Source organism: Chrysemys picta, chromosome 7, assembly GCF_011386835.1.
Source record: "Chrysemys picta bellii isolate R12L10 chromosome 7, ASM1138683v2, whole genome shotgun sequence".
NCBI classification, from domain to species: domain Eukaryota; kingdom Metazoa; phylum Chordata; order Testudines; family Emydidae; genus Chrysemys; species Chrysemys picta.
In genome coordinates, this window is record NC_088797.1 from 25537857 (window position 1) to 25562688 (window position 24832).

The following is a 24832-nucleotide window of genomic DNA, read 5'->3' on the forward strand; positions in this document are numbered from 1 at the left end:
TCCCACTGTTAATATGGTGGAGCAAAATTGGTATTAACAATAGTGAAAATTGTTTGTGAAATTTCCCTAGTGTAGACAGGATAAGATTTAACTTTTGAAAATAAGGTAAAGTTACTATAAAATCCCACTCATGAAGGTGAATCATATTTTCCGGTATCAGTATACCCTCATAGATAACAGGCTTGATAGATCCTCAAATCTAGAAAGGAGAATCACTTCCCAGTTGCTTTTTTTGACCATGTGAACATTCATTATTCTATACCAAGTCATACTTTTGGTAACTACTTACAGCAAAGATCTGCTCATGTAGATATGCAGCCTTTGAAGAGTAAAATTTGGACTCGATCAGATTGTGATAACTAGGATAAAGACAGCAAGCATTATGTCCTGAGCTCAGGGGTGAAAAAAGGGGAATTCAATCCCATATTGTATTTTTACCTAAAAGACATAGAAACATCAAGGAGGGGCATATTTTTAAAGGAAGACACACTTTTATTATGCACCCTGTCCTGTTTGTTTGGATTCCAGTACTGTCTTGAATAGTAACATCTCTGAATGAATATTCATGACAGAAAATTATTTTAGCTGGCTTTGGATAATGCAAATGCCATACCACTGAAGGGATTAAATCAGTCAGACTGGCTGAAATCAACTTCATTGGGCATAATATTTTATTATAGAAATGCCACAAAATCTGTCCCAAGCAAGGCTGTTCAACAAAGTCTATATATATATGGGTGAGCCAGGAATAAAGTAAAATACAGATTTGAAGATATTACCCTACAGCAACACGGTTAAAAAGAGGCAGACAGTAATTTATTTGTGAAATTCCTGGAGTGGAGGAGAAGTCTTGAAGCTGTAGTTTGAGGTAAATCTGTCATAATACAATGATACAAATGATCATTCTGACCAGAAAAAAATAAGATAGTGAGCAAATGGGAGAAGAAGCAGAAAGGAAAAAGTACATTCCCCAACATGAATGTGATTAGAGCTAGGAAACAGTCAGTGATTAGAGCTAGGAAACAGAATGTTTGTTTGTTTTGTTTGTTTTTTTAAGGGAGATTTTCCTGGTTCACCTCTCTACAAAATAAATTAATAAATAAAAGTAGTCAGTTTCTTAATACATTTTGCAACATAATACATTTCTTGTGAAATAAATTAGACTCTGTATACTTGAACTTTTAATTTGGGAGTTGCAATAACTAATTTCCTATTTGTTCTCTCCCCCCCCCATAGCCTTAATTCGGCCTATATATATATATGCATTTAGATACTTAATGTAGGCATGTGGCTTTGAAAATGTTGGCCTTTTGAATAGAGGCAAGAGAATAGTTTAATCACAACTGGCTCTGCATGCAGACTATTTAATTTTGGGCTGTTTTAAAACCATCAGCCCTTCGTCCTTTCAGACCCACACATATTAGATGGGGATAGTGGAACCCCTGGGTCTGCAATAGGTGGACAGAGACAAATACTTGGGTGGGAATCCATGGGGTTGCAGTGCCTGTGGTTGTGCTGCTAGAGCTCTTTTTGCTCTGTTATTAGGGAGTTTGCTGCTGCCCCTTGTGGCAGGTTGCTCAGCCCTAATGAAAACCCAGCTCCTCGGGAATGCTGGGAATGTTGAGTCAGGGACTAGCAAGCCAGAGAGCCAGGCTCGCAGTTTACTGAGGGAGACTCGCTGAGGGACAGAAAGACGAGGGATAGAAATACACAAACCTCTCCTGACTGCAGCAGACTCCCTCTCTCCCTTGCCTCTTAAATGTTCGCCTGTTCCAGCTCTCCACGCTGCCTCTTTCCTCACTGTAATCAGCTGTCAGCTAGACTTGATGTTGTAAAATCCATGTGAGGAGGAAAGACAGATGCAATGATTTGAAAGGTGAGAAGCTTAAGCAAGAATATGGCCATAATAGATTTTTGTGTATTAATTTTGATTAACAAAATTGTTATATATTGCTGTCTAAAATTATTTAGTGGCTGAAAATGAAGAAAGAAATGGCAAAAAAGGGTTTTTCCCCCCCAGCCCTTTAATACATTGCAATAAATGTGACCAAGTGCACATCTTATTCTAGTAGCAATGAGTGCCTCTCCCTACAGAATCGTCTACATACCTTTCTTGCAATTTCTCCTAAAATCAGCCATATAATTGTCATGTTTGTGAACAGTTTACAAATATTATTATTATTGTATAAAAGTCTAGCATGGAATTGATGAGCATTTAAAATTCCTAGCTTTGTAGACCATATAATTTGTAAAGCTTGGTTTTTAAAGACAAACGGTGTCAGAAAAAAACCTGATTTATTTTTTCTTTTTGTGGCTGGGAAAAGGAAATCAAGAGTCAGAGTAACAGGATATTATTTTGCAGTTATATAATGAATGAATACTTAGTTGGGTTGCACGTTTACAATGCTGTGTGGGTTTAAGGATCATTTTAGGTGGCCCAAGATTATGATGCAGATGATAAACCCAGGAATATATTTATCATACAAACAAACAAAAAATTTCTTAAAGAGCTGGAGTAATAATGTGATGGGGAGAAGGGTGGTGTCTTTTTTATTAGTGTGTGATTGATTTCTAGGCGGCTACCTGCTAAGCCTTGTGATGGATGGAAGGGAATCTACTCCCTTAGCGGCGAATTGATATTTCCCTTTTGATGGACAATCCAACAGGCCACTTGCACTAGCAGAAACTGGCTCGTTGCAATGAGCACGGCCAATGCGTGCAGCCAAGAGGAGGGCAAATCCCACTTGTCAGGGATAGTTTCCTGCTCTGGCTTTTTAAATCAAGGGTTTCACTTAACCATTTGTTATTTTCCCCATCAGTTGTGGGCCCGGTTTCCCCCCCCCCCGCCTTCCGTGTCCCTTCCCCACAGCTCCACCAAAGGGGGGAGGAAGCCTTCTGTAGCCCTTTCCCCTCACAGGCGGGCAGCGTTCTCCCCCTAAGTGGCTTCTGCGCTGCTCCTTCATTTCCCTAGGGCGCTGGGCGGTGTAGAAAGAGAGACTCAGCACCTGTCTCGGCCCCCTTTCCGTGCCGCCCCGCGGGAGGGGAGGACGTGCTACGCGCCAACTCCCCCGCCCTGCCATCACAGGGACACAGACAACTCCTCTGATGCCTTCCCTAGCCGCTCCCCCCAAGCTCAGGGCGATGAGGGAGAGACACCCCCCCCCCCCGTAATCTTAGGCTCCCTCGCAGCACTCAGTGCACCGTGAGGCTTGTCTCTGCGCCCGCAGGCTCCCCTCGCATGCTGGGGTGTGAACACCACCAGCCCCCAAGACTCTTGCAGCTTCCACCCCCCTTGCATGGCACGTGTGTGAACGGACCCCCATCCCCAGCGGCCGGGGAGGTGCTTTTTCTCCCCCGAGCCTGCTCCAGGAGTGAGAAGGCTGCAGCCCATCACGCTGCACAGGTGGAGCGGGAAATTTCCTCCTGCTTCTATGAAGGCAAGAAGCTCCCACCTGCCCCCAAGCCCTCCCTCCGCCCCACAGCACCGCCCGCCGGCTCAGGGGGGTGAGACTTTCACCAGGCTCCCGGAAAGCTAGGGAGGAAATGGGCTCAGTTCGGTTCCCTTCTCTGCCCGCTGGGAGAAGGAAGAGAGACACCGCCCCATGAACGAGAGAGGTGGCTTCCCATCTCCTTTAGCTGCCCCGGAGAAGGAGAGGAGAGAGTGCACCCCATCTCTTCCTCACTGTCGTCTCCCTGGGAAGAGGAAAAGAGACTCCCCTCTTCAATGGGGTATGTTAGTGAGACACTTCTCCCTGCTCTGTGCCAGAGGGGTAAAACTCCTTCCCAGGCTCCTCTTGCTGCTATGGTAGCAGGGGAAGGACTTGCCCCACCTCCCCTCACTGCCCATGGATGGGTGAGGAAAAACATATGTTCTGGGTCCCCTGAAGTGCCTCCTGGGGGAGAGGAGAGACTTTCCCGGTTCCCTTACTTCCCTATACATGGAGGGGAGAAAGAGTCTCTCCAGGCCCTATTATTGCCTTATGTGGTAGCAGTGAGGCAGACAGTCTCCCCAGATCCTTTCACTTTTTATGGTCTGGGGGTGGGAAGAGAGGGGCTGCCCAGTTGGTGCTGGAAGCAAGTCCTTGCTGCTAGGATGTTGATATGGAGGCCCAATTTCCTGACTCCCCTATGCTGGTATAGGAAATTGACTCTCTCCAGGTCTTCTCACTGCCTTATGGAAGTAGAAGGGTTTAGAGGGACACCCCCAATATTTGTGCATTTGGAGACCCTCCCTCAATAGTTCTTACTGCCCTATGTGGGAGAAAAGGCTCTGCCCACCTAAACTATTCTACTGACCCCATAACATAAGAATGGCCACACAGGGTATGATCAATGGTCCATCTAGTCCAGTATCTTGTCTTCTGATAGTGACCAGTGCCAGATGCTTCAGAAGGAATTAACAGAACAGGACAATTATTGAGCCCCGTTGTCCAGTCCCAGTTTCTGGCAATCAGAGGCTTGTTGACACCCAGGGCACCGGGTATCCCTGACCATCTTGGCTAATAGCCATTGATGGACCTGTCCTCTATGAACTTATCTAATTCTTTTTTGAACCCAGTTATACTCTCGGCCTTCACAACATCCCTTGGCAACGAGTTCCAGAAGTTGACTGTGAGTTGTGTGAAGTACTTCCTTATGTTTGTTTTAAACCTGCTGCCTATTCATTTTGTTGGGTGACGATGACCCCCTAGTTCTTGTGTTATGTGAAGAGGTAAATAATAATTCCTTATTCACTTTCTCCATACCGTTCATGATTTTATAGACATTTATCCTATCCCCCCTTATTCGTCTCTTTTCTAAAATGAGCACTCCCAGCCTTTTTAATCTCTCCTCATATGGAAACTGTTCCATGCCACTATTAACTTTTTGCCCTTTTCTGTACCTTTTCTAATTCTAATACCTTTTTTGAGATGGGATGACCAGAACTGCATGCAGTATGCAAGGTGTGGGTGTACCATGGATTTATATGGTGGCATTGTGATATTTACTGGCTTATTATCTGTCCCTTTTTCTAATGGTTGGCTTTTTTGACTGCTGCTGCACATTGAGCAGACAAGTTCAGAGAACTATCCACAATGACTCCAACATCTCTTTCTTGAGCAAATTTAGACCACATCATTTTGTATATATAGTTGGGATTATGTTTTCCAGTGTGTATTACTTTGCACTTAGCAACATTGAATTTCATCTGCTGTTTTGTTACCCAGTCACCCAGTTTAGTGAGATCCTCTTGTAACTCTTCACAGCCAGCTTTGGACTTAACTATCTTGAATTATTTTGTATAGTTGACTCTTTTCTTGATCATTTATGAACATGTTGAACAGCACGGGTCCCAGTAGAGATCTTTGGGGAACCGTGCTATTTACCTGTCTCCATTCTGAAAACTGACCATCTATTCCTATCCTTCGTTTCCTGTCTTTTAACCAGTTACTAATCCACGAGAGGATCTTCCCTCTTATCCCATGATTGCCTGGTTTGCTTAAAAGCCTTTAGTGAGGGACTGTGTCAAAGACCAAGTAAACTATATTGACCGGATTACTCTTGTCCACATACTTGTTGACTCCCTAAAAGAATTCTAATAGATTTAAAAGGGAAATCATGCCTCACCAAAAGCAAAGTTGACTCTTCCCGCAACATACTGTGTTTATCTATGTCTGATAATTCTGTTCATTACTATAGGTTCAACCAACTTGCCTGATACTGATGTTAGGCTGTAATTGCCAGGATCACCTCTGGAGCCGTTTTAAAAAATTGGCATTGCATTATCTATCCTCCAGTCATCTGGTACAGAGGCTGATTTAACTGATAGGTTACATACCACAACTAGTAGTTCTGCAATTTCATATTTGAGTTCCTACAGAATTCTTGGGTGAATGCCATCTGATCCGGTGACTTATTACTGTTTAATTTATCAATTTGTTCCACAACCTCATCTATAGACACCTCAATCTGGGATAGTTCCTCAGATTTGTCACCTAAAAAGAATGGCTTAGATGTGAGAATTTCCCTCATATCCTCTGCAGTGAAGACCAATGCAAAGAATTCATTAAACTTCTCTGCAACAGCTCTGTCTTTTTTGAGTGCTTCTTTAGCTCCTTGATCATCTGGTCACCCCACTGATTGTTTGTTTGGCAGGCTTTCTGCTTTTGATGTACTTAACATTTTTTTTGCTGTTGATCTTTGTGTCTTTTACTAGTTGTTCTTCAAATTATTTTTTGGCCTGCCTAATTATATTTTTACATTTGACTTGCCAGAGCTTATACTCCTGTCAGTCTTCCTCAGTAGGATTGGCCTTCCAATTTTTAAAGGATGCTTTTTTGCTTCTGACCACTATGTGGTTTAGTCATGGTGACATTTTTTAGTCCCTTTACTGTTTTCTTTTTTCTTTTTTGGGTGAGGAGTATATATTTAGTTTGAACCTCTATTTGTTTTCAAATACAGGAAAAGCTGCCAAGAGCGACCACTCATGGGAGTTAGCAAAAGTGGTCGCTTGTAAGAAGTGGGCTCTCTTCAAAGGTTTGAACACCAGAGAGTGGTGGTGTTCCCAGGCCTCTGCAAGCCGTCACTCTTGTCAGGTGGTCTCTCTTCAGAGGTGGTCTCTAAGGCAGGTTTTACTGTAGTTACCATGCAGCTTGCAGACATTTCACTCTTGTGACTGTTCTTTTAATTTCTGTTTAAATAGGTTCCTCATTTTTGTGTAGTTTGAAGTTAAATGCTTCTGTGGTGGATTTCTTTGGTATTTCCCCTCCTCCTTAAAGAATGTAAAATTTAATTACATTATGATTGCTATGACTGAGCAGTTCTGCTCTTGGGCCAAATACTGTTCTACGCTTAGGACTAAATCAAGAATTGCCTCTCCCCTTGTGGGTTCCAGGACTAGCTACTCCAAGAAGCAGTGGTGTCTAGAAATTTTATCTCTGAATCCCATCCTGAGGCGACAATTACCCAGTCAATATGGGAATAGTTGAAATCCCTCTTTATTATTGGGTTTTCTGTTTTGGTAACCTCTCTAATCTCCCTGAGCATTTCACAATCACTGTCACCATCCTAATCAGATGATTGGTAGTATGTTCCATCTGCTATACTCTTATTATTCAAGCATGGAATTTCTGTCCATAGAGATTCTATTGTAGTGTTTGATTTTTCATTTAAAATTTTTACTATGTTTGACTCTCTATGCTTTTTCACAAATAGTGCTACTCCCACACATGTGCAACCTACTCTGTTATTCCTATATATTTTGTACCCTGATATACCACCATTGATTACGATCATTCCATCAAGTTTCTGTGATGCCTGTTATATCATTATCTTCATTTAATACCAGGCACTCAAGTTTACCCATCTTAGATTTAGACTTCTAGCATTTGAAGACAACACTTATAAAATTTGTCTATATTTAGTTGTCTGCTTTCATGTGATGTATTTGGATGGGATTGTTTTTTGATTGTTTATCTTCTGTTCCCACCTGTACTTCTTCAACTTCTATCCTTTCTTCTTTATTAGGATATAGAGAATCTCCTTTAATAAATCCTTCCCTAAGGGATGTTTCTGTCTGAACTATGTGCTTCTGTGCACTTGTTGGCTTTCCCTCAGCCCTTAATTTAAAAACTCCTCTACAACCTTTTTTATTTTACATGCCAGCAATCTGGTTCTGTTTTGGTTTAGGTGGAGCCCATCTTTTCTGTATAGGTTCCTTCTTTTCCATAAGGTTCCTAAATTCCTAATAAACCTAAATCCTTCCTCCCAACTCCACCATCTCATCCACTTATTTAAATCCTACAATTCTGCCTGTCTAAATGGCCCTGTGTGTGGAGCTGGAAGCATTTCAGAGGAGCATTCCCCCAAGGTGAAAAGGAAAAAGAGATCTAAGGCCACTAAGGCCTGTGTGTGTCTTCTTCAAAGACAACTTCTCTCCCAGTATTTATAGTACTTCTATCCATCCTAACATGTTATGTTTTTGATCTAACATAGACTGTGAGGGGCAGAGTCAGTAATTTTTATTCACTTTAAAAATACCTTAGGTGAGGTGCAACTTTGTAATATTCTTGCATGAATTTTTGCAGTGCTGAAAGGCTGATGTACTGTGTGCTCTTATGTATATCTTTTCCAGTCTTCAGGGTTCTTTACTGTGTATCCTCAATGTATTTTTTCAATATAGATGATAGTCTTTTGGATGCTTTTGTATGTATTTGGCAATGTTGAGGGTGGCTTACCAGATGCTTTGATTTTTAGTTTGCAATGTTAATGCTGTATTTTCATAACTTTTTTACTTTTATTTTTTTCATAGTCCTTGAAGCAAGACAAGTGTTACTTAAATGGAAAAGTAGGTAACTTCATTTTGAGAATCACAGGTCAGCAGGGAAAACTTGGGAAATGTAAAATATACCACATTCTTAGAAACCGCATCAAAAACCATGGGTCTAGAGTAGCTTTGGCTTCAGGCTTGCAAAATTAAAACCCAGTGACTGAGACTTTACAAAATTGAAAGCAAAACCATCACTCCCTTTTTGTCCCTCTCTAGCTTGTACCAGCAATGGTGATTTTTCTGGGCAATACTAAAAAGAAGAAATAGAAAATATAGATCAGCAGAAAAATCAATTAAAATTGTTCCAGAGCATTTTTGCCTTTAATTGGGTTCCCTTTTTGTTTGAGTGTGTGTTAATGACTCTTTAAAAAATAATCCTTTTGAAGTAAAGTGGATTGGATTTATGCTAGGCTATTGCTGTCCATATCTAATGTGTGAAGTAAACTGGTTGGGTTTTTTTTCTGTTCTGCCTCAGAATGATTATAGGCTATATTTGGGGTCTAGGCAAGGCTATAAACTTAGATATCAAATGTGCATTTGTACAGAAAAAATTTGGGCATGCATCTTCATTCTACTAAATATTGGTTCCTGAGCTTCAACTTTCGTGCTCTGTGTTATTATTTATACCAGACAACTGGTGCTTTTTATCTTTTTGATAAATTCCAGTGTTAAGGACAGAGGTAAGAGCTTCAGAAGATATTTAAAATTAGTGTAACTGTTTTGGCTCTTTTCAGGGAAGTCTAGCAATTTACTTGGTTTATTTGCCTGTGATTTCTAATCCCCACTTCTTAAAGTAATAATTGCTTCTTTTCTTTTTCCGTGACGAAACCGGTCCAGCAGGGATCATGGTGATTCTGATAGCATAAGTTAGGCCTTGTCAGCCATGGTGTCCAGAATGTGGAGAGAGGTTGCTGTCTTCTTCTCTGGACCCATCTTCTATCATGCGTTCAATATGTCTATAGAACCTCATTTATCTATGTCTGCTGATGTTGCTTTTGAAAAGGTTTTCCTGAGGCGATAGTGTTTTTTGTAGCAGAGAATCACTATGCTACTACACTTGCATGGCAGCATACTACCACACATGAGAGATCTTTTGGAGCTGGTGCTGGTGAAAACGGCTTTAGTTTCCCATCATTTTTAGTCTAAAGATATCCAGTCTCTTTCCAGGGGAGTCTGGACAGTGGAGAAATATTGATTGTCTTAGGGTCCAGGCAGCAGTCTTTAGTAGCATATAACTTGCCTTTGGTTCTAGTAGGAGCATATTCCGCCTCTTTTCCCCCCTGCCCCTCCTTTTAATGGCAGTGGATAGGGTACATTTGAGGATAAGAGCTTGGTTCCACCGTAGGGTTGCAAGCTATCCTTGAATGCCTAGGTAGATTTGCCCTTTAGTTGCCTAGAGAAATTCCTCACTTCTGAAGTCATGTTCTGGAAATAAGGAGCAGATGAATTTTCTGGGCTAACACAGACCATTCTCCAAGAAACCTACTTTTACAGTATAGCACTTATTTTAAGTGAGAATTTGGAACAACTACTCTCTGGCCAGCCTGCCTTCTTTCTTTAATGATCAGATTACCATTTTTTTCAAGTGTTGTTCCATTTCTAATTTGTCTAGTTACATATTTAACAGTTTTAAGCTGTTTGTGTGTCATGCTAATGCATTTTATGGTACTGCTCTGACTACTCCTGGCCCAATGCTGCAATAGAACCTAGTGGTTGGTATTTGGAGAAATGGAGAATAAGTATTTTAGCAAGTAAAATGATTGGAAAGATTGTGCTTTAGCGTTTAAAACAATGAAATTACAAAATCTAAAAATGTAGGATATAAGCATGAAAAGATAAAGGGAGGCAAAAGATCTGAAAAGAGAGTAAGATAAATGGTAGCTTTACCTGTGAAAACTGCTAGTGTTATTGTCATTCAGATAACTGTGTGCAGTTGGGATAGGTGTTGCTGGAAAAGGGGAACTGGTATGACAGATTGTTAGCTGCCAGTCTGGTTATCAGTGTGAATGCAAGGGAAACAGACTCGTTTCAGAGGAAGTGAGAGAAGTAGAAGTACAGTGCTGCCACTCATGCAATAAGGGTATTGTTAATAGGATACAGAGCATTTTACCTCCAGGTAATTAGTTCAGATCCAGTGCAGCTGATGTAAGATTAGTAAAATAGGATGACTGCTCAGTGCAGTTGCAAATGAAGTTTACAAAGTCCAACCTCACAAATGGAACCAATAACATCCTTTTGATTCCCAGAGGCCATTAACTGAATTGACCTGGAGATGGTCCCTTCATGTCAAATTTTGAGGGAGATTGCATTGCTGCTGCTCCTTTAGTCTTCAATGCTGTTAACCCAGCACCTTTCACAGGCAATAAAATTAATTTAAAAATTAATTTTCCAAGAGATACATGACCAACGTAGTATTTTGTTGTGTGTATGTTATACCCTGTATGAATCTTCTGTTTTCTAAAAAAAGACCTCCTAGGGTCTAAATTTTTCTGTGACCTCATGAACTATGTCTTTACAATTTTCTCCCATCTCCCCTCTTCCAAAAAGAAACATTATTTTTTTGAAATACAGCTTCCTTGTTACATCATTCTTTGAATACTGAGACAAGATTAGCAAAATAGTAGAACATGATAAAGCATAACTGCATTCAGTGCTTCTTTTGGCCTCCTCCTTTGGAAGAAATAGTTTGCTGTGAAAGGCGTATTTACTTTTGATTGCCAAATATTGGCAGGTATGCTGTACTGTGGCTTTTACACCGACATCTTTTAAAAAAAATTGTAAATCTGCTCAGACAACTCTTTTTGCTAAGTAGAATAACACTGAAAACAGATGTTAGATGTTCATATTTGATGTCTACAATGATGGCTCACAATTTCTTATGAATTGGCATGGATAATGCTTGAACAGATTAGGCTCAACTTTTGTACTAAGGCAGGAAAGGAGGGTGTAACACAACACAAAAGTACTATGAAATATTTAATAATTATTCCCAGTTGTTTGGGAATTTAGTTCTGTCTCCTCAAAAAAATGGCAACTCCAGTAGCAGAGATAACGAGGTTAGCTCAATCAGGGAGGATGAGGCCCTCTTCTAGCAGTTGAGGTGTGAACACCAAGGGAGGAGAAACTGCTTTTGTAGTTGGCTAGCAATTCACAGTCTTTGTTTAATCCTGAGCTAATGGTGTCAAATTTGCAAATGACCTGAAGCTCAGCAGTTTCTCTTTGAAGTCTGGTCCTGAAGTTTTTTTGCTGCAGGATGCCTACCTTTAAATCTGCTATTGTGTGTCCAGGGAGATTGAAGTGTTCTCCTACAGGTTTTTGTATATTGCCGTTCCTAATATCTGACTTGTGTCCATTTATCCTTTTACGTAGGGACCGGGTCCAGTTTGACTGATGTACATAGCAGAGGGCATTGCTGGCACATGATGGTGTATATTACATTGATGGACGTGCAGGTGAATGAACCGGTGACATTGTGGCTGATCTGGTTAGGTCCTGTGATGGTGTCGCTGGTGTAGATATGTGGGCAGACTTGGCATCGAGGTTTGTTGCATGGATTGGTTCCTGAGTCACTATGGTGCGGTGTGTGGTTGCTGGTGAGAATATGCTTAAGGTTGGCGGGTTGTCTGTGGGTGAGGACTAGCCTGCCTCCCAAGGCCTGTGAAAGCGAGGGATCGTTGACCAGGATGGGTTGTAGATCACTGATGACGCGTTGGAGAGGTTTTAGCTGAGGACTGTAGGTGATGTCCAGTGGAGTTCTGTTGGTTTCTTTCTTGGGCTTGTCTTGCAGCAGGAGGCTTCTGAGTACACTTCTGGCTCTCTTGATTTGTTTCCTTATTTCCTCGTGCGGGTATCATAGTTTTGAGAATACTTGTTGAAGATCTTGTAGGTGTTGGTCTCTGTCTGAGGGGTTGGAACAGATGCAGTTGTACCTCAGCACTTGGCTGTAGACGATGGATCGTGTGGTGTGTCCGGGATGGAAGCTGGAGGCATGAAGGTAGGCATAGTGGTCGGTGGGTTTTTGATATAGGGTGGTGTTAACGTGACCGTCACTTATTTGTACTGTGGTGTCTAGGAAGTGGACCTCCTGTGTAGATTGGTCCAGGCTGAGGTTGATGGTGGGGTGGAAGCTGTTGAAACTGTGGTGGAATTCTTCCAGAGTCTCCTTCCCATGGGTCCAGATGATGAAGATGTCATCAATGTAGCGTAGGTAGAGAAGGGGCGTGAATGGACGAGAGCTGAGGAAGCATTGTTCCAGGTCAGCCATAAAAATGTTGGCATATTGTGGGGCCATTCGGGTGCCCATAGCGGTGCTACTGGTCTGGAGGTGTATATTGTCACCAAATTTGAAATAATTGTGTCTGAGGATAAAGTCACAGAGCTCAGCAACCACTTGTGCTGTGGCATTGTCAGGGATACTGTTCCTGACCGCTTGTATTCCATCTGTGTGTGGGATGTTTGTGTAGAGAGCCTCCACATCTATGGTGTCTAGGATGGTGTTTTCTGGAAGATCACCAATGCATTGTAGTTTTCTCAGGAAATCAGTGGTGTCACGGAGATAGCTGGGAGTGCTGGTGGCGTAGAGTTTGAGTAGAGAGTCCACATACCCGGACAGTCCTTCAGTGAGAGTGCCAATTCCAGAGATGATGGGGCATCCAGGATTTCCAGGTTTGTGGATCTTGGGTAGTAGATAGAATAACCCTGGTCGGGGCTCTAAGGATATGTTGATATGTACCTGTGTTAGTGTAGGGAGTGTCCTGAGTAGATGGTGCAGTTTCTTAGTGTATTCCTCATTGGGATCTCAGGAAAGTGGCCTGTAGAATTTGGTTTTGGAGAGTTGTCTGGCAGCCTCCTTTTGGTAGTCAGACCTGTTCATGATGACAACAGCACCTCTTTTATCAGACTCTTTGATTATACTGTTAGGGTTGTTTCTGAGGCTGTGGATGGCATTGCGTTCTGCATGACTTAGGTTATGAGGCAAGCAACGTTGTTTTTCCACAATTTCTGCCTGTGAACGTCGGCGGAAGCATTCTATGTATAGGTCCAGACTGTCATTTCGACCCTCAGGAGGAGTCCATGTGGAGTTTTTTCATAGATTCATAGATTCTAGGACTGGAAGGGACCTCGAGAGGTCATCGAGTCCAGTACCCTGCCCTCATGGCAGGACCAAATACTGTCTAGACCATCCCTGATAGACATTTATCTAACCTACTCTTAAATATCTCCAGAGATGGAGATTCCACAACCTCCCTAGGCAATTTATTCCAGTCTTTAACCACCCTGACAGTTAGGAACTTTTTCCTAATGTCCAACCTAAACCTCCCTTGCTGCAGTTTAAGCCCACTGCTTCTTGTCCTATCCTTAGAGGCTAAGTTGAACAAGTTTTTCTCCCTCCTCCTTATGACACCCTTTTAGATACCTGAAAACTGCTATCATGTTCCCTCTCAGTCTTCTCTTTTCCAAACTAAACAAACTCAATTCTTTCAGCCTTCCTTCATAGGTCATGTTCTCAAGACCTTTAATCATTCTTGTTGCTCTTCTCTGGACCCTCTCCAATTTCTCCACATCTTTCTTGAAACGCGGTGCCCAGAACTGGACACAATACTCCAGTTGAGGCCTAACCAGCGCAGAGTAGAGCGGAAGAATGACTTCTCGTGTCTTGCTCACAACACACCCGTTAATACATCCCAGAATCATGTTTGCTTTTTTTGCAACAGCATCACACTGTTGACTCATATTTAGCTTGTGGTCCACTATAACCCCTAGATCCCTTTCTGCCGTACTCCTTCCTAGACAGTCTCTTCCCATTCTGTATGTGTGAAACTGATTTTTCCTTCCTAAGTGGAGCACTTTGCATTTGTCTTTGTTAAACTTCATCCTGTTTACCTCAGACCATTTCTCCAATTTGTCCAGATCATTTTGAATTATGAACCTGTCCTCCAAAGCAGTTGCAATCCCTCCCAGTTTGGTATCATCTGCAAACTTAATAAGTGTACTTTCTATGCCAATATCTAAGTCGTTAATGAAGATATTGAATATTCTTCTTGTGCTGTTGGTGGGAGGGTATCTGTGTATCAGTGCGCTGTTCAGTGTTATCTTGAAAGTATTCTTTGAACAGGATGCTATTCTATTGTTTTCCTAAACAAAAATAATATTCTTATTACTAAAAGGAAAAACTGATATATGATTTTATTCTGCAAATAGTTGAGTGTGTATAATTTTACTAACAGGAGTAAGTCCTAAAGAATTCAGTGGAAACTACTCCTATACATAAAGGTTTGCTGTGTGTGTGTATGTGTGTGTGTGTGTGTGTGTGTGTGTGCAAGTGTTTGCATAATTTTTAAAGGCACTTTAGGAACCTATGAAATGAAAGGATGAATTTTTATTTATTTAATAACAGTGTTAGTAATCAGATATAGAATTGTACACAAATTTGCTCAACTAGTTATAGATTCATTTGAGTACTTTGTGTGTTTGTAGATATATATAATTTATTTTAGAGAATCTTGAGGCAGTTTTATCATTACTTTCAAGTCCTATCTCTGAATTCTTTATATGAAAATTAAATAGCCTATCTTTAAACTCCCTTCCTATAATAAATAGGTCACACTGTATGCTTAGTGTATTGACACTTTGTGCTTCAAAAAGTTATTTAATTTATAATCATTATGTCTGTGTATATGTAGACAATCATAGATATTTGAGGCACTATAGGCATGTTTTACATGCCTTCTGGTTACTCTTCTACCATTACCTCCTACATTATGCAAATAATAAAATTTATTTTGGATTACTGACACCTCTATCATGCAGTCCAAATATGACTTTTCCAATCATATCTTTAATTTCTTTCCTTATAAATTAATTTTTTCATATCATGACATGTTTATCACTTTTTGATTGAACCAGTTATCTTTATGAGTTCATTTTGTAGTTTGTAGAGCTGATGAATTATAATAGTGTTTTATGAAGATCATGCGTCACTTATTGGATATCTAAGGGAAAACAAATACAGAGAGTGATCCTCCATAATGAGTTGATATTGTGTTAAATGAGCCTGTTGCATGAAACAATATAAATGGCTCTCCTGTCTGTTCCCCTTTTAAAAATAAAATATGGCCTTATCTACATCACAAATTTCTGCAAAGTCTAAAACATAATAGCTGCTGTACCCATAGTCGTTTACTCCCTAAATTTTGTATGAGTCTTTTTCCCAATCCATATTCTTACAACATAGTATAGAAACTAATATGAGTGATTAAAGGAATTCCTCCTAAAATGTTCAAGATTATAAAAAACTTAATTTCTTCTACTGATGGGCTTCCTTTATCTAAAGGGCCTGAATGGAATAATATACACAAATATATTCCTTATGAGAAAATAGGCATATATAAAAACCAAGCCTTAATATAATAGCCTTTATTTATAAATAAGATTTAAGCCTTAATCTTGCAATTGGATCTAATAATGAAGGGGTCTGAAGTAACAAATCCAATTGCAGGACCAGAGTCTTAATTTGTTTGCCAAGACTCACAGCTCTTTATGCACTTAACACACATTCTCTCTGTTTTGGTGAGATGCCGAATTAGTTATACCAGGCTGCATATACGATGAATCGTACCTGACTGCTTAAAATGCAGTTGGACACTCAAATGCAAATTATAGTCTCCAACTGGGGCAAAATAGTGTGAATATTTAAACTGTAATATAAGCATAATACTTCCAGTTTATCTTATCCATTTTTGTTTTCTATTCATTTTTTAAAATATTTCTCATTTTAGGCCATTCCACTAGCATTCTAACAGTATGTAAACTGGACACTTTCCTTCCTGCTGAAAGTCTGGCCTAATATGATGAATCATTGATTTATACTATGTATTGTATTTGGAGTTACATACCATTTATGGAAACGGTTGCTTTTCTTTAATACGTCTGGAACCCCCTCCATACTCCATTTGATTTTAAAGATGATCTGCAAAAGATTTTTTTTAAATTGGGCTTTTGCCATTTTTTCTTCTTTATGACTTAAAAACAAGGCCTGAAAGATTGTTAGAAAAGTTTTTTAATGCATTTATACTAGAAATACCGGGAATCGGAAGATTGGTCTTCCTTAAGTTTTCTGGTGGACCTTCTCCAATCATATCTTTTGCAAGCTCTAACACCTTAATTGAAAGAGGAAATGTTGATTAATCTTTAACCAAGACATCCTTTATTCTAAAATTTTAATTAATAACTGACGTTAAATAGGTATTAACAAAAAATCCCCACATTATATGCTACCCATTGTGCATATTTTTCATGTTATGATAAATTGTTTTCCCAATATTAATTAAAACAATTCTCTCCCCAGAGAGAGATCCTAAATATCAATGTGTACAAATGTCAAACTGTTTAGTCTGTAGTTTTTAAGCTTGAAAGACCCAAAAATCGTGATGTAAAATATGAATTTTTTCAAGACCCGTTTTTAATTGATTAGCACTCATAAATTAACAGATTTACTTAAAAATTATCTGTGTGTTCAGTTTTTACTCAGAGATTGTACTGTAAATTTGGAGAAGATTAATTGTATTTTTCATACAATACAAAGAGAATGAATCCTGGCTTAAATGCAAAGTTGAATCCAACCCTAACTAGGATGTAACTACAGCTCTTCCATAATTCCATATTTTTTAAGCAAGTTTAAAAAAAAAAAAACCCTCTAGATCACAATCTCTCATCTTCGGGGTAGTTCAAAATCTCATCCACTGTAAACTGGACCCGTCATTCTAAATGAAGACGATGGATTAAATCTTCTGATGGCATAAATTTGCATACTTGCATTAGCTTCAGTGAGCAACACTCATTTAAACCAGCTAAAGGTCTGACTCTGTAACTATCATACATAATAACCACTGTCCATTTTATATGCTGACAAGTTTATATGGAGAGGCATACCTTAGGAGGGATGTATGTCAAAAAGTGGCCATCTTTGCTCTCCTTTTATTTTGGGCTGAATCCCACCCCTACAAATTTGCAACCCTCTGGGACAATTTAAATCTGCCTGGTGACAGTCTTAAATTGTGCTGGCTGTAGTCCCAATCTTCCAGCTGCTGGATAAGGTACCTTTAAGGGAGCTTCTTGCTGCTGGACCAGCACAAAGCTGCCCCTAACATAAATAAGGATGTCAAGTATCAGAGGGGTAGCCGTGTTAGTCTGAATCTGTAAAAAGCAACAGAGGGTCCTGTGGCACCTTTGAGACTAACAGAAGTACTGGGAGCATAAGCTTTCGTGGGTAAGAACCTCACTTCTTCAGATGCAAGACTTCTTGCATCTGAAGAAGTGAGGTTCTTACCCACGAAAGCTTATGCTCCCAGTACTTCTGTTAGTCTCAAAGGTGCCACAGGACCCTCTGTTGCTTTTTATAAATAAGGATGTGCTCCATCATGTTAATGGTTGCTTCAGGCTGCTTTTACAAACAAAAGTTGTAATGAATATTTTCCCTAATGTTTTTATGTGTGGGGGAAAGTGTGTCTGAAAGACTGCTTTGATTCTGTATATGTTAATTAATTGGGTAAACCAAGAATTTAAGATTTTTTTTTAAAACTAGGGTTAAATTCAGTCTGTCATGTAAAATACATCAACTTGAAAATTGGGAGGGTTACAATAATGGCTATTTTGTTATATGTCATCTTAAATCTGGAAGTTGAATGTGATGAGGGAAAAATCGGATTTTAAAACAGTGTCTTTATGATTGCTGCAGTAACAGGTTTTTTTTCTGTTTTAGTTTTCAGCTGAAAAAACTGAGCATTTTATCAATGAAATGTCAAAGTTAAAATAGTACAGCACTTGCCAACCTTGTGAACTCCCTTAGAGACAATACTACTACATAGAAAATGTGCATTAGGAAGAACTAACTTCTGTGTAGAAAGGGTCAGAGAAGTGAGATTTGTTTCTTCTAGGTGGAAAGCACCTCCTAGAATTTGCAGGAGCATTCGGTAAACATAACAAAATCTCTAGGGCAGTGGTGGACAATATGTTGCCCACAGGTGGCCTGTCAGGGCAATCCACTGGCGGGCTGCGAGACAGTTTGTTTACAATGACCGTCCGCAGGCATGGCTGCCTGCAGCTCCCAGTGGCCGTGGTTTGCTGTTCCCGGCCAATGGGATCCGCAGGAAGCGGCGCGGGCCACAGGTTGCCCATCACTGCTCTAGGGGCATCTGCTGCCTGCTGAGAGGACCTGCATGGGCCAAGAAGGCCCAAAGAGGCACACTTGAAATGAATTTCTACACCAAGAATGATTAAAGGATTAGAAAACATGCCTTATAGTGATATACTCAAGGAGCTAAAACTATTTAGTTTAACAAAGAGAAGGCTGACTGGTGACTTGATTACAGTCTGAGCACTGACATGGGGAACATATATTTAATACTGGGCTCTTCAGTCTAGCAGAGAAAGGTGTAACACGACCCAATGGGTAGAAGTTGAAGCTAGACAAATTCAGACTGGAATTAAGGCACGTATATGTTTTTTTTAATGGTGAAAGTAATTAAGCATTGGAATACTTTAGCAAGTGTCATGATATATTCTCCATCACTAACAAATTTTAGAACTAGATTAGATCATTTTCTAAAAGATATGCTGTAGGAATTATTTTGGTGAAGTTCTGTGGCCTGTGCCGTATAGGAGATCAGACGGGATGATCACAATGGTCCCTTCTGGCTGTAAAATCTATGAAAGTTTTAAAGTTGTGTGTGTTTGTTTGTTTTGGTGAATTTCTGTTTGCTTTTTGTTCTGTTGTTTTCTTTTTACATTAAAAGCAGACAGGACTTGTATTTTTAGTGACTGAAGAATTAGTGAAATGATGACATGACAAGAGCCCAGAAGTGGGAGAATTGAGCAACTGAGAGGGGAAAGGACTTCTAACCTAACTCTTAGAACTTTGCTTTTTGTTAGTTTGCTTAGTTAAATTCAGTTACCAACATTTTCAATAAAGGATTTTATTATTAAACATCCTTGACTCTTTCAATTAAGGAGCAATCAATCAAAATAAATATGCATGGAGACATCCAACCTTCTTTGGAAGACAGTTTGCTGTATAAAGTGTGCTTATTTTTGATTGCCAAGTATTGGTAGGTATGCTGTACTATGCTGCTGGAACAGAGCCAAAAGAGGCTCCACGTGGCCACTGCGCTGGTCTGAATCCTGGGAGTTGGGGAATGCTGGCCAAACAGCACCCCTCTCCCCCAACTAGCCAATGGGTGCCAGAGATTCCACTGGGAGGAGTTACCTATGGTCCTTTGGCAAGTGCCTCCCTCCCTTAGTACTGGGGACTCTCTTTTTTACCGCTGGTGCCATCAATTTCCCCCACCTTTGATGCGGGTGGTGGCATTTATAAAGATATGCAATATGTTCTACAGCAAAAATTAGGGGAGATCAGATTTGATAATTCTGCTATTCCTCAGGCCTGGTCTACATTAGAAAATTAGGTCATCATAACTATGTTGCTCAGGGGTGTGGATATTTCACATCCCTGATGGCGTAATTAAACTGACCTATGTCCCCACATAGACAGTGCTAGGATAACAGAAAAATTCTTCCATCTACCTAGCTACCACCTCTCATGGAGCTGGATTACCTATGTTAATGGGAGAATCCACCTCAGGGAGGTGGATTACTTACGTTAATGGCAGAATCGGTGTAGGGAGTGCCTACGCTGAAGCACTACGGAACAGCTGTGCCATTGTAGCATTTTTAAGTGTAGACAGACTCTCAGAAAAGCTATAAAATGTTTTTTAAAACAAAACACATTCCCTTTCAGGCCTTTTGATGTATCAAAATAACCCTCCTCCCCCAAGGCCAATTCAGGTTATCCTGACTCAGGCAGAAGATATGTTTGGAATCCTGTTAATGAGAGAAATTCAGATTAGATTTTAAAGATTATTTCTTTACACTGTAAGTACTATCTAACGTAAAGGCTGAAAATTGACTGAACTATAATGTAAATATTTAATAAAACGGGTTTAGCTTTAAAATTGTTCTTCAAAGTTAGTTATTCAAAACATTGCTGTTTTAACAAAAAAGTGGCGGTTTAAACACAGTACAGAGCCAGGACATTTAAAAAAAAAATACTGCTTTTTTTGTCTTTATTTTGAATATTAGAGTTAGCAAAAAACCTAAACCTCTGGAAAAAAATTAAAGGCAGTAGTGACTTTCTACTCACCTACATTTTGGTAACAATATAATGCTCATTCATTCAGCATGCCTGCTACCCAACATGCTTAATATTGCTTTTGGGGCAAACGGTTTTCATTGTTGGAATTTTGTGAACACACAATAAGTATTAATTGCTGTCACTGTGCCTGACAGCAGCAGAATGCCTGACAGCTTTATTTTACAATCTTATACATTCTAAGATGCATATTCTACAACCATTCCTTTTCTCTCCTTCATTTGCCATTCCATTTGCATTAGCTAGAATGCAATCTGGAAAAGAGCACCTCCTGTGAGGTGATGAATGCCCTCAACTTCCATTAACATCAGCGGGAGTTGAGGGTGCTCAGCAACGTACACCATCAGGTGGTAGAGTAATCAGTTAAATTCTCATACACAGATCTATACATTTTGTTGTAACACACTACAGCAGTGAGTCTTCTGAAAATTTCTGAAATTATTGCTTAAATTATGTGTTAGCTGAAATTTACAATATCAGTAAAAAGACTATAATAATACCAGCAATCCAGTTTCAGAGCATGATTTAAAAATAATCTAAATTGGAATGTTGCCATTTGGTATATTGTAATGGTGTATGTTAGCAACATTTAAAAAATCTGAACATACCAATATGTATTTGTATCCCTCAAGTTTTTTTTAAATTTAGTTTTCTAAACTCTTAACAGATATTTTAAAATATAAAGAATCATATTGTGTGGTTGTGACCGGTTTACAACCCCCCTTCTCATTTGATCATTGCTCATACCTCCATGCAGTAAACCAAAAAAGGACATTTTAATTTTGATAAACACAATGTCTAGTGCATATATGAACAGGCTTTTTGTTCATTATCTTTTTAGTATAGATATAGTAAACTGACAAAAGTGCTGTAGAACTCAGATTAGCTAATGAATACACCCTTCTATACAATGTGTTTCACTTTTCCATTTTCCAATTTTTCCTCACTTTTTGTTTTTAATGCAGTAATAAATGTAAAAAAAAGAATATTCAAAGAAAATTATATCCTGCTTTGTTTGGTGATGTGTTGAGCCACAATTAAAACAAGAAAAATCCCAGATAAAGCTAACAATAAAATATAAATGCCTCCAGTTCTGGGCCACTGGTTATAAAAGCATGCATCCCTCAAAACTTGGATAAATCCTGCTTACCATTCTATGATGAGGGTATATTTTAAAGAATTCATAAAGGGTGTCAAGACACACTTTTATTTGTGAAGTAGGCATGCATCTTTTCCAGAAACCATTTGTCAACTGAGGTGTTTAAAAATGTTGGAAAGATAAGTTATAAGGGAGAGTATAGAGACACTGTGTCTTTCTTTCTTTCTCTCATCTCCCAGTCCTTTTTATATCTGTTATTTTGTTTTCCTTTTACCTCCAGGGAACTTTCGAAGTACTGAACTATGTCCAGACAGTTTGGAAGGCTTTCTGAGCATATTAAAAATCAGGTTGATAATGTCTATACTTACTTGGCAATGCATATTATTTTGTGGTTTTTAGTAAGCATCAATGAAGTTACAGATGTCTCTCGGTAATGAGAACCTTGGCAAGTCTTCAGGTGTTTCACTATTTCAGGAGTAGCTTGTTTCCAGGTTTTGGTGGTGACAGCTAGAAGATGCTGGACCAGGGAGGAGAAAGAGACTGTAAATGGTGTTTGAGGTTCCAAGTGGAGTTGCCAGGGTTATAGTGGTGCAGCAATACCACTATAGTTAAGGTTGCGTCACAACTTCTGTTTAAAGATTGACCTTCCTAAGTTCTCTAAAATTGACATGTTTAGTAGGATACCCTTTGAAATTTGATGTGCCTTATGAGAGTGCAGGATAGGGTTAGTGACCTAAATTTAGGGTCATTTGAGCTAGAAGTTGCAAAGATATAAACCCTGAAAAAATTGCCATTTTTTCAAAAAGTTTCTAGGAGATGTGTTGTTGTTTTTGCTCAGAGCTAGAGATTAAACTATTGATGTGATATAGGTGAAAATTGTCTCTATCTGTTGAGTTCCTAATGGTGGTTTGTTTTTGTCCATATGGTGACTTCTGTGACATAATTATTGCTCTTTTCATGTAACCTGTGTTACATTTTGTTGCCTGCACGAGTCAGACATTCATTCAGATATTGATAAGTTTCTCTATGTTTTTTAGTATACAGTGATTTCATGGTAGTTCAGTGCAATTGTTGTGTCTACTGTGAAAGTAGATGTACTGGTAGGGTTGTCAACTTTTGAATCACACAAAACTGAATGTCCCTTCTCCGAGGCCCCGCCCCCTCTCGCTCCATTCCCCCCTCCCTCCGTTGTTCGTTGTCCCCCACCCTTACTCACTTTCACCAGGCTGGGTGTGTGTGTGTGTGTGTGAGGGCTCCGGCTGGGGGTACAGGCTCTGGGGTGGGGCCGGGGATGAGGGATTTGGGGTGCAGGAGGTGGCTCAGGGCTGGGGCAGGCAGTTCGGGTGTGCGGGTGTTGCAGGGTGTGAGTTCAGGGAGGGAGTTTGGGTGTAGGAGGGGACTCTGGGCTGGGGCAGGGGGTTGGGGTGCGGGAGGGGGTTCAGGGTGTGTGGTCCGGGCAGCATTTACTGCAGCTTCCAGGAAGTGACCGCCAGGTCCCTATGGCCCCTAGTTGCATGAGCAGGCAGGGAGGCTTTGTGCGCTGCTCTCGTGTCCGCAGGCACCGTCCCTGCAGCTCCCTTTGGTCACGGTTCCCAGCCAATGGGAGTCTCCTTGCGCCTAGGGGCTGCAGGGACCTGGCAGCTGCTTCTGGGAGCCAAGTGGAGCCAGGGCAGGTAGGGAACCTGCCTTAGTCTTGGGCCCCTGCTGCACCGCCAACCGGACTTTTAACAGCCCGGTTGGCAGTGCCAATTGGAGCTGCCAGGGTCTGTTTTTCACCGGGCGTTCCGGTCGAAAACCAGATACTTGGCAACCCTATTGTACTGGGGATCTGTACCAAGCTTCATGTGTTTTTGTTTGTTTTTGTTTTTGTTTCTTTAAGGTCTAAAAGTCACAGACCAGGGAATCTATGGAATATAACACAATCATCAACATTTTACATGTAAACTGATTGTCCAATTTACAGGTGCTCAGATGCTACAATCAGGGATATGTTATAAATAGATCTCATCTATGCATGCAATGCGCTTGTGATTCATTAGGAGATAAAAATATAGACAGGTACAATGTAGAAAATTTCTCACAAGCTTTTAATTCAGTGGAAGTGATTTAGCGCTAGCAAAATCCAAACAGGATCTTAACAAAATTAATGGTTCTGTGTAGAAATAAGTAAACAGGATGAAGATATAATAATGAATATAAAACAAACCTCAGACTTTAGTGAAGATTATATTCTTGCAAGAAAACTGTATAATGTGTACCACAAGAATATTAGCGCACTTGGAAATATAGTAGTAAGGCAGTACTAGAATTAAAAGCTTGTGTTTTTAGTCTAAATAAAAATAGAAAGTAAAATTCAAATAAAATCCAGTGTGTGAGACTTATGTAGATCATGTGAGTCCATGATATTATTGTCAGCAGAATACAGATGATGAGATGAGGCAGAAATCTTGAAAATAAATGAAACCTAATTTAGAACAGCCATCAAGAAGTACTTTCTTCCTAAAATAGACTATTCCCTATTCTCACAGATCTTCAGGGGAGACCCGAAAATAAAATACCCAATAATTTTCTTTCTGAGCATGTGTTCTTAAGAGGCCCCAAATCCTTTTTTTACATTAAACAATATTTGATATTAAAATAATAACAGGTAGCTTTAGAAATTAATATAAAATACACATTTAAAAGCTATTAAAATAAATTGTTGAGACAATAAATGTGCAGTTTTTAATATGTCTAGTGCCACTACATTGAAATGATTGGATTTTTAAAAAATGGAAAGTAACTGTTTAAAGAAAATATGACCCTGATCCATATCTAATATGGACCAAATCCTACACTCTGTCCCAGGCCTGAGTAAATGAGCTTGGGAGGAAGAGGGGCCACAGAAAAGTTTGGGTGGGGATGGGGAAGAATGAAGTCCTCCCAAGCCAGTCCACATAGCTGTATTGGAGCTGCTCTAGGCTTGCTACTGCAACCTCTGTAGCTTCAGTGGCTGGTGGATGCATGTGGTTGTGGATCCCCTGACTTTGTTCCTAAAGCCCCTTCTAGGGTGATATGCAGGAGATGCTTATCATTGGCATGATCTCTCTTTGATTTACTCTCCAGCCTCCATGCCCTGGAACCACCTGGTTTTGCTCTGGTTTAGGACACTCCATGCTTGAGGGATGGGGGCAGCAGTGTTTGCTTCTAAATGAATTACATTTTGTGCTGATAGCATTTA

The 24832-nt window shown here is 40.0% G+C and overlaps 1 protein-coding gene across 3 annotated transcripts in view; it reads left to right on the plus strand.

The window, feature by feature from the left end:
- Window positions 1–1609: 1609 nt before the first annotated feature.
- The window catches only part of ERC2 (ELKS/RAB6-interacting/CAST family member 2), an 836521-nt gene continuing 813298 nt past the window's right edge, over window positions 1610–24832 (plus strand). Inside the window, exon 1 of one of the 3 annotated variants that reach the window (XM_065550998.1) lies at window positions 1610–1876. The gene's annotated coding sequence lies outside the window, so the exon portion shown is untranslated. Of the gene's footprint in view, window positions 1877–2889; window positions 3730–24832 lie in introns of those variants that run through there. The other 2 variants (XM_065550999.1, XM_065550997.1) reach the window with 2 other exon arrangements.